The sequence below is a fragment of the Poecilia reticulata genome, chromosome 20 (assembly GCF_904066995.2).
Source record: "Poecilia reticulata chromosome 20, P_reticulata-male-v2, whole genome shotgun sequence".
NCBI classification, from domain to species: domain Eukaryota; kingdom Metazoa; phylum Chordata; class Actinopteri; order Cyprinodontiformes; family Poeciliidae; genus Poecilia; species Poecilia reticulata.
Window position 1 is genome coordinate 7,328,517 of NC_088849.1, and position 19,304 is coordinate 7,347,820.

General features: G+C 39.9%; 1 protein-coding gene and 1 long non-coding RNA gene across 4 annotated transcripts in view; one reads left to right on the plus strand and one right to left on the minus strand.

Moving 5' to 3' along the window:
• Nucleotides 1-19,304, plus strand: part of adarb2 (adenosine deaminase RNA specific B2 (inactive)) — a 209,856-nt gene that overhangs the window by 115,079 nt on the left and 75,473 nt on the right. The window lies entirely within an intron of this gene.
• Nucleotides 5,980-8,523, minus strand: LOC103482257 (uncharacterized). The gene is made up of 3 exons (XR_536431.3): nucleotides 8,191-8,523; nucleotides 7,336-7,547; nucleotides 5,980-7,213 (listed from the first exon to the last, which is right to left on the minus strand). It is a non-coding gene; the product is annotated as an uncharacterized LOC103482257 (long non-coding RNA).

A 19,304-nucleotide genomic window follows, 5' to 3' on the forward strand; every position in this document is an offset into this window, starting at 1 on the left:
CAGGGGCTCCTTTGTCTCCCCCGCCTCCAATGCCTCTGCAGCCGCAAACACGAAGGCTACATTTTAGTAGAAAAAGATGCTCAGATGATAGAAACAGTTGGGAGCACATATAGAGTTCACTAGTTGAACCTGTGGCATCCCAAATCCGTGCCTGCTGTTAACTCAGCGGCTCCGAGTTAAATCTGAGGACTTTGGAAAGAGCATCCACAGAGTTAAGACCTTTTAATGCCTTTTTAAGACTATTAACAATGAAATTTAAGACCTGTATCATGACAGAAATGTACTTAAGAAAATCACATATCTTAAGTAGTTGTGTCATGCTTTTAGCACAGAATGAATGCAGCATCGTTTGGGTTGGCAACAGAAGTGAGCCAATGGCAAAGGCTATAAATTTACATTTTACCCTTCATAGCTAGCTAGGTTAAATTTGCAGCTAGCTGCAACTGCCTTGAATTACAGAATGCAAAGATTAAGTTCATGAGGAAAGAAACTATACAAGGTTAAGTAATATAAGATCCATAAGGTCAACTTAATTTCTTTACTTAATTTAAGACATTTTAAGCCCCTGTGCGAGTGAGCCAATGACAAAGAGATGAACATCATCCAGTCAAAATGGCTATAAATTTACATTTTACCCATGATAACTAAACACCTAGCTAGGGGATATTAGCAACTAGATCGCGGTAGCTGCAACCTCCTTGAGTTACAGAATGCAATGATTAAGTTTCCAAGAAAAATAAACTACATATTTCTTAAATTTAATCATCTGTGGTTGGTTAATTTAAGGCCAACTTACATTTTTTATTGAATTTAAGACATTTTAAGCCTTGTGCGATTGAACCAAAAAAGATGAACATCATTCAGCCAACAGGCTATAAATTTGATGGAGACAAAAAAGCTAGCTATTGAGTTAGTGTATATTAGCAGCTAGTTTGTGGTAGCGGCTAATGTGTTTTAAATATGTTAGAAGGCAATGTGGGAATGTTTATTTCATAAGACACCTTGTTTTCCTGAAGCTTTAAAGCAACAGACAGATGCACAATACAGTGATAGGATTGTTAATATCAATGTTTTAGACTATTCTTGAACAACCAGTAGGTTTCCTTCAGTATAGAAGTTGTCTTTAGCTATGTGCTAGGTCTGTATAAATATGGAAAAAGAAAATAAGTACGAGCATGAACAAGCATTGATATTTCCCAACTTCGTTCTGTAACACATTGTCCAAATGCTTTAGCCGTATAACTACAGATATTTTTACATAAATTCATAGTAAAGTTTCATAAGGAATTTTTTTAATTTAAACTTATCTGAGAAAAAATTTGAGTTATGAAAGGACATCATTTTGATTTGAACTGAACTCATTTCCCTGTGAAAGCCAATAGAAATCCAAATCTACGTGCGGCTTACTGCTGTTGCTGCCATTAGAGCAGAAAGTGGCTCATGAAAATTTAGATCCACTGGCAATTTGCAAGCTTTAATTTGATTTCTTGTCATGTATTCTGGTGCTGTTTTTAGACCCACATTTAGTATTTAAAGTTGTTTTATTTGAAGCTATAATGAGTGAAGCTTGGGGAAAATTTATCCAAGATGATTAAATTAGGGGAGAACAGATACTCCCACACTGAGATACAGACTTCAAGCTGTTTCTCACTCCAAATCATTTTTTTTCTCCTCTCGGTAATCTCTGTTCTTTTCAGCCACATTTTTTTCTAATTTGTTTCACTCATTTATCTTTTATTGTATCATAACCTCTGCGACCATTTATTGAATTAAAGCCACACCAAAGTGTTTTTTTCTGTTGTTTTTTTTTGGGGGGGGGGGTTGTAAGATAAAAACTTTTCTTGTCATTCATTAAAGGACAAATCACACATTAAATCAGCCGTGAGTGATGGACCGGAGGTGAAATGTGGCAGTAAGAGTTACAGCTCCCCGTCAGCTTTGTTTTGACAGACCGTCCTGGCGCCACGCACACATGCAAACAAACAGACACGCACAGAGTCAGCATGAGTCGTCGGGGATTTTCTCACAAATCGGCCCCCTAAAGGGAAAGGGGCCAGCATAAATCAGCTGGTGTCAGGGCTACAGACACCCACGGCTCCTTATCGCCACACGCAGGCGGGCACACTCACAGATTGATAGGTAGATAGTGGCTCTGAAAGGCCGGGTGACAGGCAGCCAGGTACAGAGGCTCAGAGAAGCAGGCAGAGGGAGGTAAAAAGGCCCCGGGAACAGTTCAAGGACACCTACATGCTTAATTTTTACTTAATGACCCTCGTTTGGGAAGCTTTACTTTGTCGTACACTGATAAAATGAGCTACTTGAATTTAATTATTAAAATTTGTCTTAAAAATTTGCATACGGTTTTAAGAACTTAATTTGTTAAATAAACGATTTTTAATTGTTTTTAGAATGTACGTCCTCAACTAACAAAATTAAAATGAAAATAATTCTGAATGAAAAGTAACTATTGATTTGTAACCAAAACATAAGACATTTCTGAAACTGTAACAAACTTTGTAAATCTATTGTAATAATGTAGCAAGTAAATATTTCAGCTAATATGTGTCATTCATGGCGAATGATCACCTCAGAGGGTTAGAAGCTAATATTACTAGCCAGTTAGCTAGCAGGGTTGCCTTGCTAACTAGTTTTCTAGAAAGCAAAGTTAGCTGTTAAATTTGGTTTCTAGCAAGCAAATTTGCTTAGCAACACTGCTAATGACTCTAGCACTAGCACTGTTGCTAAAGCAAGCTAGCTAAAACTGGATACAAACCTGTGACACAGAAACTTTCTCATCTACTTGTCCAGTGGCAGTGGCAGGTCTTTACCTTTACTAACATAGTGATGAAGTAACTAATAATACAACTTGCCTCTCTGCTGAACGCCACAAATCATGAACAACGGCTAACGGATTAAATTTTTTCCATTAAATTTTAATCACAAATGTTAAACAAAATGCATACAATGTTTTTCTACTATCACATTCACAAACTATTATCCTCAATTAAAATTTACATAAGTTTATTGGGTAATGTGTAACGACCCTTCAACATTTCTTATTTAGCACAAAGCTAGTTCTAGAAACATCGGTTTAAAATCTGACGATCATGTTTTGTGGCGTTAATCACATGATAAAACACATTTTAAAATAATCTCTCTGTTTAGCTAACTTGGCTGATACCAGAGCTGGTTTTAAAGTGGTTCTGCTAAGAAAACCGAACTGTCTGGGCGTTCCAGAGAGCAAAATCATCATGACAGGTAAAAACATGTCTTTGAACAGACGTCTGTTCTTCCCTCTGGGCTCTTCTGAATTTCAATAAAGGATCAGCGAGACGGAGACGGTTTATCCTTACAGATCATGATGTTTGTTCTCTGTTTTTTCCCTGAGAATTGATGTCTCAATGTACCCAATCTAGGTTATAAATGCTCCTTTGGGCAACAGTCAATGCTGGCTACTCTTTACAACGCTGACCTGTGTTAAGATTCCAGGCAAATAAAAGCCCCCTGTTGTGAAAAGTAGTGGCTTTTCCCAGTGGCTCAACGGTATGTATGACAGCACTGCAGATGGTAATTATATACAACATCTCAGTCGAAAGAAAGAAAGAAAAAAACCCTTGCTGTTAAGCTACGGTCAGGATCTTCCCTGCAAACCCTTTCTGGGAAAATATTTTGTGATCAACACTGTTGGATTTTTAAGCCACTGGTCTTAATTTCTGGTTGGTTTCCAGTTCATATGAATAAGTCATAACGTGGTCGAAGCCTCACAAAAATATCGTATGGAAACCTAAAAAATCTTGTAAGTTTTTTGCAGATTAGTCTCGCCTGGTAAAACCAGCCTCTATTTCTACGCTGTGCTTCGTGTAGAGGGTCTGGGCTCTCCGCTGTTTAGAAGCGATTGCTTGCTGAACTGTGTTGAAGTTTTTGACTTTACTCACATTTTCCCGTCACGTATGGAGTGAGTCAGTTCAACATTACCAGAAATGGAAAATTACAGGCAGACAACAATCCTAAACAGCGCAGAAAATCAATGTCACCGTTCACAATTTGTCCTTCCATTTGCTGATTGGTCTTGTAGAAATTCTGCCAGAGAAATCCACTTCAATGGAAGAAAGTCCAGACGGAGCAGTGGAGGGAGATGAGAATCAAGAAGAATTACACCATAAGGCAATGGGTAGGCTAAGATTAGCCTGTTTAACGACAAAAGTAGTGTATGGAGCCATTACCCAGAAAAACAAAAGGCACCACCATACATGTATGCATAAGCAGATATGAGGCAGGTATGGCGAAACCTTAATCTGTGGCTAAACAAGTTACTCAGCAGGTTGTTGCTAGGTAACCATAGAGTGAGTGAATTAGTTGATGTCACCAACCTTGCTTAGCTCGGTGTGAGAGGCTGAGCGGCGTCCAGTGAATATCTTACATATTCAATATTGGAAATTCTAGAAGACATTTTATCTATTTTTAAAAACATATAACATGTTTACAGCGATATATATTGTTACAAATTTAATATCCAGTCCTATCTGGACCTGCAGAATGTGACGACAAAAAAATCTAACATGTGTGAACACAATACACGAGATTTTGCGAAGCTAGGGTGAGGAGTTTGATGTCGTTCACATTGCTAAAGCTGACAACTTGAGGACAAATGCATGAAGCAACCCTTCCATACAGACCGTAGCGCTGCAGGGCTCCCCTCCCTCCGATCTCCTCTGCCGTTTGGAGCTAAACAGACAGAGGCTTGTGTTACTGTCAGAGCGCATTTGATGCACACTGTGTTATAAACAGCTACGCCGAGTGGCTCCTCACCCATTGGAGCCCACCTAGAACAAATCAAGGCGTTCCGTTTCATGGTCCTGTCTGCTGCGGGTCGTCCGCTGAAGGTAACTGTGCTTTCCTAACAGAGGACTCTCCCATCTATTATTCACTTTCACAGTTCTCCTTTTGCTTTTATCTCTTTGTCATCTCTATTTAGCTTTTTTTTAAGGTCTTTTTTAACACTTTCTTATGACGTTGGATACTCAGGGACAGATATCACAAACGTCTCTCTGTCCAGCAGCCGCACATACGAGCCGAACCTGCCGATGACTAAATGCGATGTGTCATCTTGGAAAAAGGCAGCTATCCACTGGAGATCAAAGCAAGTGAAACTATGGAGTGACTCAGAGAAGACACGTCAGGGACCAAAGAGCAGCACACACACACACACACACACGGCGCTGTGAGTTTGCCGACTCTGTGCAGACAATCAAAACCTACCAAGAATAATGACGATATTGTGATATGTTTTTAGAGCCTTTGGAGATGCGTCACACGTCTCCTAGCAACTGATTGGTATCATGGAAGTCCACTGGAGAGTTTCCTGTCAATTAATATTTAAATATATAATAGTAATGACTAACCAAGACTAACTTTGGAAAACACACAGTGCTTTGTGATCATTCTAAAGATCGATACAAAGCTGAGTATTATTGTCGGATTTATAGTTCAGTACTTTAGTTTATATTTTCTTCTCCGAATGAAGGAATTAAAATGTCCAATATCAAGAGCGTACATTTTCAATGTGAGAGTAGCATTTCATATATTTCTAATGTTTGCTCTGAAAATGTCTTTCTTTCAGATACAATTTGTTCATTTCCCTCATTAGCATAGTTTTTTATGATCTATTCGGTCAGCTTAAAAAATGTTTCTGAAACTATAATATTCAAATCTCAAATATGAATTTGGCCGACTATTAACTGTTGAAGGAAAGACGGTATTCCTGTCTAGGTTATATGCAGTTTACAGTTTCAGACTCAGGTATCCTATAAACAGTTGTGTGTAGTAGAAGGTAATAGGGGAATTATTTCATTTATATACTGCTACATTGTTTTCTGTTACAGTTGGTTAATTATTAAAAAAAAACACTTTAATTTGCCTAAAATCTTTGTCCTGTATTTTATTTCAATCATAATCAACTGAAGTCGTATCTCAAAATTATTCGATGTTAATGACAATGTTTAAGTATCGTATCAGTATTCCTTTCAGCTATATCTATTTACTTGGTATTGGATCGATACCAAAGTTCCCAGTTACACACACCCCTACTTTGCCACAGTTCGTTATCCATGAACTTTCTCAGGTTTCGTCATCTCTGCTTTGTTAAAATGGAAGTTTAATGTGGAAACGCTCGACGTAATGGTTGTGACATGACTGGAATGAATCAATAAAACGAATGAGTGAAATTAATTTTACGCAATAGACTAGCAAAAAGTAGAGTCTTATTGTGATGGAGAAACTAATTTTGATTAAAAATAGCATGGGACCTGTGGAGTTTCACAGTTCAGCTGAGACAATGTGTCAACAACACAACTTTACAAATCTGGCCTTTATAGAAGAGCGCTGAGAAGAATTTGCCACAAGTCCTGTAGGACACGCAGTCAATATGTGGAAGAATGAGCAGACACTTCATATCTGGCCAGGTGAAGCCAAAATGGAACTTTTTGACCCATATTAAAAAAATGCTTCTTTTGGAAGAAAAGTTAAACATAACCCTTAACCCTCTAGGTTTGATTTTTACTGTCCAACCAGCCAATTTTAGATCAGACAGGATTTTTATCAAGAGAAAATACTTTGTTTCACTTTTGTAATTGTTACTTTTGGAGTTCTACGATGCTTCTGACTGTCTCATGCTACAGCAATGCTTGTTGGTTCTGATTCTTGTTTTGTGTGGCAAATGGCCTCCTTCCTTGTTTGTTGTCCTTAGTAAGGCTACATATGCAGCATTGAGTTGCATCCTTGACGAGATTTACATCATATGTATTGCGATGTATTTTCAGTCTATTTTAGTGCATTTCAAACTGATGTTTTGTCAAGTTTAATCACAATTTTATTAATTTTTTCTTTCTGAGAGAAACTCTGCGGGCAAAGAAATCTCTCCTCACACATCCAGCATTTCGAGGAGCATTGAAGAGATCCGTCTCCAAATTGTTCAGCCTGCTCCTTCTTCAAAACGCCGAAGCGGAAACGAGCAGAAGCGCCAGTCACCCTCTCTCCCCCAGCCGCGAGTCAGGTGTGCACTTTCGTAGTCAAAGAGAGGCGTGAATGCGGAACAAATGAAGCCTCCGGTGCGCCGATTCAAACTTTCACGTCTCCATAATGACCTCACTCTCCTACGCCATTACTCATCATTCATGGAGCCTCGGCTGCGGTGGGAAGCTGCTGCTGCTTTCTCCTGCATGAGACAGAAGGCGATTGGGAGGACTGGGGAGGGTTGACGGGTTTTGTGTGACTGAAATAAAGTCATTTGGAGTAGTTTGGATTACGACTCCCTCTCAGAATAGTAGCCGTATTTACCTTCGTGTGGCATTTGCCTCTGGTTTGAAAAGCATATTTTTAGTCTAAACCTTAAATATGCATTGATTTCTGTAGCACTTGATGATGGATGGGTGGCGAAAAAAAAAATCTCAACCCTTCATCTCTCTCTGTGAGGCGTTCACAATCTTCAACATACTGTAGATAGTTTTGGGGGTTTTTTTCCATAAGACTTTTTAACACAAGGATGTAAGCTGAAAATCGGAAAACAAAAATTGTGCAGGTATGACGTTCTGTTTTTTTAATCTCACCAAAAAATGCATATTGGTTTCCAAGCCCATTAAAGCTGAGTTCACACATAGCCACGTGTTTGCTCTTTTTGCTGGTGAGGCAAAAGTGGTGTGTTTTGATCCAGCACCAGGAGGAACGTAAACAAAATTACCTCAATGATACAACAACTATCCAACAACCTAAGGGTTCTGAAAACTACTTCAAGTCCGTTATTCCATCATGAGAAGATTTGTCAGTATTTAGGACAGTTCTCTATCCTTCCCAACGATTTCACCCTCAGGTAAAGCCATGCAACAGCCAGAGGGCTTAAAGACGTCAAAAGCTTAATTTCAGACAGCCAGAATGCTAAATGTTGGAATTTATGACTGGACTTAAAGACTGAATAATACAGTAGAGGACAGAAAAATAGTTCAGTTATGCTAGCTTGACTTTGACAATCTTAACATGCTTCAGTTCAATTAAAATGAAAGGCAAACAATGCACCTATTTTCTAGCAGACCATCAGTAGCGTGCAACTTTAAGTTAGCTAATCAAACACAGCTGTCTTCAGACCACCACTGATTAATTGCAAAAATAAACATCAAGACAGAAAACATAATACTTTACCGGACTGAATTTTCTGTTCTTTGTGTGGAAAATGTTTGAGTTTTTTTGGTGCCGAGTCCTGATAGATGTTAAGTAATCTCTGCTCTGCCATCTAGTAGAACTTTTGTCAGTCAGTTGCTATGGCAAAGGATCTGTGAAGAGTACGAGTGGTTCTGAGTTGTTTTTCTGTGTTCTCTATGTTGTAGCGTGTTGCACTAAGTTAATTGATTTACCGCAGCAGTGTGACTATTTATCTGAACCAAAAGAATCACGTTTTTGCCCTCCAGCATCGTGCACTTCTCCGAAATTCCGAGATGTATACAACAACCTGCAATGTGACTGTTGGATTTTTTTTTTTTTGCCGCCCCCCAGTCCCTGAAAAAAAAAAAAAAACTCTCGGGGGGGTTTACATTTGTGTTATTTGTAACATGTTTTGCATTCCTATCCTGACACCCCTGATGATAAGGAGCTCTCCACACTGTATGGCCTTTGACCTCTAGGCACGCTCCGGGTCAGATGGAACTTATTAGTAAGCTGCAAGAGAACCGTCTTTGAAACCACAGCATCCGTGTGGATTCTGGGCTTAGTTCGCGGGAACAGACAGCACCCGAGATTATTTTATATGATGACACAAGACATACCATCATCCTGTTGGCGCCAAATCAGAGAAACGACAGCAAAACCCTTTTAGCTTGTCTACACGCGAGCGTTCTGCGGCTCCATTATTCAGTACGTTGGTGACAGTTTGAGAACTAAATATATCTGTTCTTGTTCCCTTTAGCTCTGCTTGACTGTACATTCATTTAAAGTGAATTTTTTCCCCCTTTCTTTCAAATGAGCAGGTGAACAATGATGAAGGCTCAAAAAGGAGAAGTTTACTTGGCACCTCTGAATCAAATCAGTTACCGAAGTGACTGAGTGTATATTAGAAAGATCCGTCAGCTTTTGTTTTATGATTTCCATGTATGGAATGTTTTAGAACTGATCAAAACAGAAATATCCAACAGATAGATTAACTGTTTAATGTGAAAATTACTAACATTGTCAAGCCTTTTCCACGGAGGATATAGACTTTAGAGACCTGGATTGCACAACAGCAGGAAAAGAAAATATCAGAATCTTGTTTCCTCTTCACATTAAGTCAATTCTGATATTTTTATTTCCAAGACACTGAGTGCACAGGAATTTCTCCCCCCCATCCTTTCTGCTGGCAGTATTATCACAGCATCAACATTCACCGCAACATTAGTGTCACTCTTAAGTAGCCAAGGAAAGTGCTTGTCGTCCGATAAAAGTGCTTTTCTTCCCTCCATGAAAATAAATTTATGTACAAGCACAGAGCCATTTTCATTTCACTCAGTCACTTTTTTTAGTCCCCTTTCAGTCTTGTTTTGTATTTCATGTAAATTCTGGGCAGCCAAAGTTAGTTTTTTTTTATTTATTGAACTACAAGACGTGGTTTAGTTTGTTTTTTTTCCCAGCACATACATACTACACATAAAATGTGTCTAAACATCAAAAACTTATTTTTAGCAAAATTGGGCAACATCCTAAAATGATGCATTCACAGTGTAGCGTACCATTAAGAAACCACTTGCAGTTTTATTAGTTTTTTTGTCACATATGGATGTTTGTAATTGTCAAATAGATTTTAATTTCAGACACAGAAATCCTGAGTTAATACACCAATTTGATCCTGTACTAAATCCTGAATTAAACCACTTTTAGTTCAATTTTGCAAGACATAAAGAGAAACTTTGTCATGTTTTGACAACATGAAGTAGAGGCTGAAACATCTCAGGAAGTAGCACATCTCGACCTGATCAAAAAGGAATTTTGTCCTTGTGGCAAAAACCTGTGTTGAAAGTTAGAGCTGTATGTTGGGGGATGTCAAAAATGTTAATGCACCGTCTGGAGGTCTATAAAAGAGACTGTCTACAGACCAACAGGAATCCATCTATGATTTGGGCATTGCTCTCCATGACTTGTTTGTTATACAAGCTTGACTTTGAAATTCACCCTTTTTCCCTGCTTAAGAGGCCGTTCTACTAAATACTAGAAAATGTCAACTTTTGGCTTTAAAGACTTTAGATATTGAAACTTCCGGTTGTTGTGGATAAATGGGCAAATATATTTAATCACAGGACATTTAAAGAACTGTGTACAATTAAAATAAGCAAAAATATCCAGGTGGAGATTTGAAACTTAGGTCTTATAGTGTTTTAATGTGTGTTTTCAATTCGCTTAATAAATTAGGCCGATCATAACAGTAGCGCTGTTATTGCATCAACAGAAATCAGAAACGATTTTCATTTCATCCCATATCATAGAATTGAACCATAAATCTGACTCATTAGCTGCACAGACTATCTGTATTTTTATATTTTGGTTTTAATACACAAATAGATTATCTTTCCTTCCCTCCTTGGAAACTGCGGGTTCAGAAGTTGCTTTGTTAGGAATTTACACCCTCAACATTCCCGCTCCACTTCCCTCTCTCCCCACACAGTCCGACGGCTCGTGTGCTTGACTCCCGAAACTTCTGACTAGCCATGTTCTTCAAACATCATGCCGCAACCAAAGCATGGCAGGAAGACAGATAGTCCCTTCTATGTATAGTGACAAACAAATTAGTGCAAAGATGCCGCTCGCTGCATACCAGATGTGTCGGGCTCTGTGGCACGGAACAGCCGATGAAAAACTGCCCGCGTCCCATCTGTGCCGTGCAGCCAGCGTCGGTGCAGCAATTTGCGTTGAACAAAGTAGTGCAAACAGTCCACCTGATTATATGTGTCACGATGTGAGGTGTGCAACACTGGTGGAGGAGATCACACAGGAGTTTTATTTGATTAGGGGTGTCATTTAACTGGGACGGAAAAGATAAATGAGAGAAATACTGTTCCCTCTCTTGGCATCACATTTTCGAAAAGCTTTGTATTTTGTGCTAGGCATGGTGTGTTCACCAGTCGGAAACGCCATGATATGCACCATGAAATCATCCAATTTCAGTCACCAGTATATCTCTTGGAGCAATTTTTGGACATAGAAATTTTCGCCTAATTAACAGAGGCGGGTAAAATACCCCAAAAAGTGTACTAGAGTCAGAGTAGCTCTACTTCAATAAATATTTTACTCAAGAGAAAAAGCAGCCATCCAAGAAAATACTCAAGAATAAAAAAGTAGTTGGTAAAAAAAAGGCTATTGGAGAACTGAATAACTGATCAAAAATATCAATTATTTGATATTTAAAGGGGCATTATTATGTATTTTCCATACTTGGTGGCCTGTAAAGCAGGCACATAGTGAAATTTTAAAGCCAAATCAAGTAACTATGTTACTTTCAGTTGTTATAAAAATGCTATCTATATCAGGTATGACTTTAAAAAAATTTCACTTCATAATTTATCGACTTAAAGGGCCTCTGTCACTTTAAGAAGCTCCTGCTCTTTCTGAAACTCCACCTACAGGAAGCCTTCATACCATGGCTCTTCTATTTACTCAATAACATTTTTACCGGCGTTGTACTGAGAAGTAGCTCCTGTAATGAGCTCAGCAGATGTTCCACCGGGCGTTTGCTAATTGCTGCCGGCTAGTCTGAAGGAGCAGATTAGTGGAGACGTTGGGGAAGGGCTGTTCTGTGAGGTGGAAGCTTGGAAAGCTCCAAAGACTCGAAGGCAGAGCTAGGACCACCCAATAGCTGAATGGTTGCCACGGGAGATTAAAGGATTTCTCAAACATTCATGAAAGAATCAAGGCAACACTCCAGGTATGATTTTGATAAGGGAATAACATTATAAAATGATGTAGAGCTTGAAAAATCAATTTTACAAAATACCGCCCCTTTAAGGCTATAAACACATCTCTATCAGGGGTATCAACCAGCATGGATTTTGCTGTATGCTACAAAATGCTATCTATATCAGGTATGACTTTAAAAAAATTTCACTTCATAATTTATCGACTTAAAGGGCCTCTGTCACTTTAAGAAGCTCCTGCTCTTTCTGAAACTCCACCTACAGGAAGCCTTCATACCATGGCTCTTCTATTTACTCAATAGCATTTGTTTTCTTTGAGACTCTTTCCAGTGGTTGTACTCCTCTTGAGTGTTTTCTCTTTAGCTGAAACTGCCAGCTCTCTTGCACTGAAACAACTTGCATCTAACCTCACACCTACCGGTTGACTCCCACACGCTCTGAGATCGGAGACCCCATGCGGAGGGTGGGGGTCGCATCACCATCTGAGCACCGGGCCAGGTTGCTCATCCGCCTATTGCTGAGGCAGCCAACAAAGTGGCACAACACTCACCCCCCTCTTTTGCCTGCGACTCGGCAGTGGGAAGCGATCCGCGCGCAAATCCGTTGAAAGTCGAGAGCAAAGGCCTCGCAAGGCAAACCCTAGCGTTTGAAATTCAAGCAGATGACGGCGCCACGCTCGCTGACAGAAACAGGGATAACCGTGGGAGGGGAGAGGAGCTTCGGCGGCAGCGGCACTGCCGAGACGCTTCCTGACCTGCTTAGTGTCATTACGCCGCAGACTTATCTCGCTCGCTCTGCCTTGTAAATACACTCGAGTGCTTGTTATCAAATGAGCAGCGCGACAAACCTCATCCAGGTTCGAGTCTTCGGCTTCCTCGGCGTGCTTGTAAATGAGTCATTCTCATGGATGACAACCGACATTAATATTCTGTTAAGCAGGGGAGCGGGTGCACATTAAATCCTCCTGTTATCAGGCTGCCATCATGGGCTGCACACAAGTTTGTTTTGTTGGTGTTTTTTTACAGGGTGTTATGACTAGAGGAGGGAATCAGACCTGTTCGCTTTTTATTGCCGAAAGGTAAAGAGCAGAAGAAAGACTAGAGAGCATCTTTGGCTTTTTCTGCTCCTGCTCAAGCAGACATACCAATGGGGCTAAGTTAGCCTTTTGGGTCCGATGGCTCTGTGTTGCAGGCATTTGGATCACCCCGAGGTGCCATTGTTCAGTTTTTGCTGTTCTGTTGCTAAAAGCTTTTGGAGTCAGGCTCAATGGCATTCAAAGGTAGTAGACGTTTTTCGATGCCCATTGGAAGAAAAAAAAAGTACCTTTTTTTCTTTTTCTTCGTTCCTACAAGAAAAAAACATTTTTATATTGCTCTTGCCTGGGATGTGGCATAAAAAGGCTTTTATCTGGGCTGCGCTCTCGAGCCTAGTGCCTGCATTGTGGCTGTAAGTGCGGCTCTCTGAGGTGAGTGCTCACAGAGATGTGAGGGGTGTTAGGCGGAGGTGCGGACGGAGAGAGCCCGAGACTCGGTTTGATCGTAGGGGCGAGAGAGACTGCTGTCAGGCATGCTGAGCGCGTCCCCGCGGCAACGCGCCGGCTCCTCGCCTCAGCAGCTGGAGAGGGTTCCTCTGAGACTTGCTGTCAGAATGGAGGGGGGGCGGAGCTGAGAGAAAAAGTGGTTTCAATTTCTTCCCTGAGCTTCTGTATGATTAAGCGATTCACTGTCCGCCTGAGTCGGGTTTCTGTGTCCATTCTTCAGTGGAATACGGTGCTCTAGTCTGTGGACATTGCAGTGTCACTTTGGGTGGAGTGGCCCCTCCTGCCACCCGTACCTATACATGCAGACATGCCTGGTTGGATCTTGTCTGTTTTTTTCTGCACAGTTGAACATTAGGACTGGTGAGAGCAAGAAATTCAAAAAGCATCCAGGTCAAAGTCACTCTTCTTATGGTGCGGGAAATAAGTATTTAACATTTGTTCACTGCATTTCCATTGACCATATAGTTGCAAAAATTGACATTTTGAAAATAAATTTGCCTAATGAAAGCACGCCATTTTCACTTTACACAAGTCACATGATCAACAACCGGATGTTGCCACTGGCGCAAACCACAAAGAAAACAGGAAGTAGATGGAGGATCATGGCTACACGGTTTTTATTAATTTATCTTGAGAACACACTCATTTACATTTCTTATTAAATGGAAACACCGTAATTGCAAACATTTTGGGTTTTTGCACATTAACTGAATGTTGACAAAGTTTCACACACATTTATAATAGATAGGCAGCAGGTGACTACATTTATAAAAGGGGTAATTGACATTAAATTCACAGAATATGTCAGTGTGATCTCAAGTCATCCACTCCGCAAAGAAACCAGAACAAATAAGTCAGTAAATAAAATTACTGTTTAATGGAGAATAAGTGAAGCTGATGGAAAGTTACTGAAATCTTTCTGTACTTTAAACATAATTTTCTAGCTGCTAGCTAAAATCGGCTAGCAGTGATATTAGCAAATGTACCTCCTATAACTACAAGTTTAAAACTACAACTTCTCGCTCTCCTTTTTATATTCCTTCCTGGACTTCCAGTGCTGTCACTTAACACACAGGTCTGGGGATTGTTTAAAAGTCCAGTAATATAAAAATATTATGGTAATTAATCACAGCAGAGGTGTTCTGTTCATTTACCAAGTTTTATCATTTCTCCCGATATGAAAAGTTAAATTTTAACGTTAAAAACGATGAATGAGTCTAAACAAGCCCATTCTTTTACACAAAATAACACATAAAAACTTTTTTTTTTGAGCCAACAGATAATAAAATGCGTTACTATCTACCTGTTTATCACTAGTTCAGGCAGGTTGATGAATATTTGAAGGGCCAAATATGACATGGGGCCGTACCAACAAGCGCCAGCACAGGAGCTCTGCCTTTTCTTTTTTTTAAAAGCCAAAGTCAGCATTTTGTCTGTGTAGGAAGTTTTTTTTTAGCAGCCTGAGCAACACCTCAAAAACCAAACTCTGCAGAGTTTCATTTTAAAGATGACACTGACGACTCACAAGCTGTTGGGGACTACACAATGCTTCACTGCAGTCTGAGAATCATGCGCTTGACATTTAAATAGGTGTTTTTATAGAAAGTTTCCTCTTTTATTTTTTCCTCCAAACACTTTATTTTGTTCAAAAGGTTCTATTTTTAGCTTTATCAGTTCACATGATTTGTTTCTAAATGACTTTAAAGAGTTTTTATGCAGTTTGGAGATCAGTGTTGATCTCCAAACTTTCCATAAACTAGGCTCGAGTTTAAGGAAACTTTTTCCCCAACCGCTGGGCCTATTAGCTTATTCCAAGTGAGACTTTATGAAAAACTGTGGAAGATTTCACATCTTCCACATCACATATTTTTATGCATTTTCTTGAATAAGTGGTTTGTATTTCTCATTCTGCTCTCGATATTTTCTAGTTGATCCTCTTTTTAGTCCCTATTGGTTTGTTTTTGGATTTTTTTTTTAAGCTCAACTTCCACATGCAGGCTAAAACATCTGACTAAAAATGAGGAAAAATACATTCTCTGGCTCAGATACTCTGACACCGGCACTGACAGGTAGGTAACACTTGCATCCTGCAGAGAAAGCCAGTATCCTGTCTGTAACACTCACCAGGTGGTCTGTGTGAGCAGATTTCTTCAGCTGACAGTTTTTACTCTGCAGGAAATATCTACAGACCACAGAGACCGTTAAAAAATGTTCTAATGGAAATAAATCACTGCTACAGGAGATTTTCCTTTTTAATTCCTCAAAAAGTTTAAATTAGAAATTCACAAAACTGCAACAGACTTTTAAAAAATAAAGGTGCTTTTAGTATCTCGCATACATTTATCATAACCTGGAATGTTTCAGCCGTAACCTAGAATGAGTTTGTTTTGAAATTTAAGGTAGTGAGTACATTGACACCTTCAGGTTTATCCTCTACTAGCTTGATGGACAGACAGACAGATGGACACAGACTACAACAACTGCAACTCTAACGCCTTTTAAAGGGAATTAAAATGTGTAACAGTTTTTATCCCAGTAAAAGTTTTTTAACTGTTAATTACAAAGGAGACCCTAGCGTTAGCAACATTAGCCAGCCGCAGAGTATGGCTAACACAGTGTTAACAAAGTTTTCTTGTGGTGTCCGAATGTTTTACTGGCCAAAACTGAATAATGAACTACTTTTCAGCAAGTAGCCAGGCTAAGTACCAAAACCAAACTCTTAAAATCTTTTTACCATCGTGTGTTTGTAACTACAGCTGAAATGCTCTGATAAGGACAGAACAGGTTAAGTATCAGCGCCAGCCCAAGATATAATCAAGCTACGCAGCGGCTCCGGATCCAAAATAAACAATAGGCCCTAAATCACAAGTCAGTTTTATAAATGTATTTTGGTAATGTGATATGTGGGATGGTAAATCAGTGTACACTATGAAGACTCCTGAATAACTATGAATAACTATGAAGACTCCTGAATAAAATAGTTCGTTGTAAACAAAATGATGTTTTGAAGCAGCCTAGCTCCTCTACTTTCTACAACATGCGGAAGTAAGAACAAACTTATGAAATGTATGTCAGCAACAGAAAAACACATTGCTTTTCTCAAAGACAGCATATTTGGTTAAAAAAATATATAATACTGCAAATTTCTGGGGGCTTTTAACATGTTTAACAGTAACAGTAACGTAGCTGTGCTGCTCAATGGTAGTTTGATCCCTAAACAATCTTGGACCCGCACAGTTTGGTACCTTGTAGTATAGCTTAAGTGCCCAGTAGGCAACTAACAGGATGTAATTGTTGCATGCACAGGCTTTCAAACTCCGGTTTACATGTCATTGTATTCAAACAAAGGTTTGCAAGGACCCTTAGCCCAATACGTATTATTATGTGGAGATTGTTTTCATCACATAAGAGAATTGGCAGGAATCAAGTTTTAAGTGTGATGTAGGGAGAGGGGATGAAAAAAAAAATTCAGTCTCTCATTTACTGGCTCAGTAGCTTTCAGTCTCGAAAGATACTGAGTGGAAAGTGAGACGGGCAGGTGTTAAACGGAGACAGAGCGAGTGAGTCTGTGATTTCCCCCGGCGCCTGTTTCAATAGTGTCTCCCGTCGCTCATCTGACCCATTCGTTATGCTGAGCCATGGGGAAATCTGATTGGGCTCATTACCCTCTGCTCAGAGCCGGCGTAGGAGGTGCAAGGAGAGAAGGAGCCTGCACTCTGCGGCTCATTGCGAATGGACGCCACGGCCGCTCCTGTCGCTATCAGGAGTTCACGGCCATCTGCCGAGGTTCTCCCCTATCTCGGCCCGCCTTGTCCTCTGTCTCAGCCTCTGTGCCGCGGAAACAAATGAGGACCGTCTCCTCTCAGCGCGGCGGCGGAGAGGATGGCCGTGGTGAGCTGAGGCTATCGGCATGAATTGACTCCCATCATTAAGGCCTGCTGCTGAACGAGAAGGAATGGCTGATGCATACCGTGAAGGACATGCAGAGTAACGGTGGAGGGAGGGGGGGCATAAGCAGAGGTGATTGGTGGGATATTTGATGAACTTCATAGCAGGCTGGATTTTTTATTTATTTATTTTTTTCCTACTTGACTTTGAAGTCATGCTTACATGGAGAGGATTTCACCTTAGCTTGACCGCATCTCAAGAAGTGACAATATTTCCAACAGTTTTTTTTATATTAGAGTCGCTCTCTGCTCAAGAGATATTTTAAGGATTAAGCTTTTACATGCTATCAGTCGGAACTCGGAACTGACTGATTTTAATTTGGAATGGCATAAGATGAAGGATTGCTTTCAAAGTTATTTTTTGCCTTCCTATGCCTGTTTGGTCCTTGCTTTCTTTATCTTTTCAATAATACATGGACAGATTTGTGTTGATTTCTTTTCATGTGTGGTCTGCTTGGGTTATCGCTAACATATATTGGGAATTTCATGCCGTTAGCCTGGTAAGGGATACATTTAGTGACATTGACGTGTACAAGGACTTAGCAAGTAAACGTAAACTCCAAGGAATGCTTAAACCCAACATGAAACTCCAGGTGGATTTAAGCTAATATTGTTTTCTTAGTTAGTCCAATATAACTCAGGTGTTTTACCGTTGGCATCTCTTTAGTGATACATCACGCTCAAACTAAGACTGTACAAATATCCTACGTGACTCTGGAAAAGCCCAATTTCCTCCAAAATCCTGACAAAAACCTGCCTGGGATGCAACTTGGTCGTCTTTGAGATGGGAGCGTACCCAGTCAGCCCGCCTCATGAACCTCCACAAAGGCCCTGGCAGCATTTCCACTGTGACCTCTTATTTTCTCCCCCACATACGTCCGCAACATCAGAGCCATTGAAAACATCACGATATTTCGCACTCAATAGCTACTTCCTGAGGCGTTTGACGTGAACTGTGCTCCATTGAAAGTGGAGAAAAAGGGAGCGTATCGTAGGGTTGCATGAAATTACGCAGCCCTGAGGAGAGGAGACAAAACCTCTGTTCCGACGGTGAATGCGAGTCTGGTTCAAATGAAAGTCCTTTGAATGGAGTATTAAAAGGGTCTGTTAAAGCTTTCATACAGCTCAGTGATGTGTCCAGCATATCATCAAGCAATGAGGATGTGCATTGAATCTCATTCCTCTTTATTACATTGTGTTCCTTTTTCTTGTGTGATGATAGTTCATCAGTCAGCGCCGCTGGCTGTTCGACGTTGATACGGTTCAAAATTTCATGAAGCTTTGAATGACTTGTCATTAAACTTTTGCACAGTGCGCTACCCACCAGCGACCTGTTCTCCACTCTGTACTACTGCCATGAGCTATGAAGACCTGTTGGGATCTCAGTACTTAGTGAAAATTAGTGAGGTCGTGTATTTCCTCTAAAATATCCAAAAGCAGACATCCTGTTCTTAGCTGAACTGCTCAGAACAAAACACGTTATAGGGCTGTCAAAATAAACAATAAATCAACTAATAACATGATAAAACAAGCTCAATAATTTAATGGTTTTCTCAAGTCTCTGTCTATTCTTATTCTGCTTAGCAACCCAAACATTACCTTTGATCAACATTTAGATTTACTTTATAGAACCAAACATGGAGAACCGACTTAGTTTTTAGGCATCACTAATCCTACCAAACATGGAGAACCAAAACTTAATTTATACTTTTTTTTTCTTTTTGCTCTTTCCTTTGGTTTACTGTTTTGTTTGTGTTTCCTTCTAATTCATGTAAAGCATTTTGTTGCTGAAAATGTGCTATATAAATAAAATTGCCTTATTTCTACCAAAAAATAGATGACAGAAGTCTTAATTCTGGTGCTTTGGTCACAGAGACTTCATAATTAATTCAG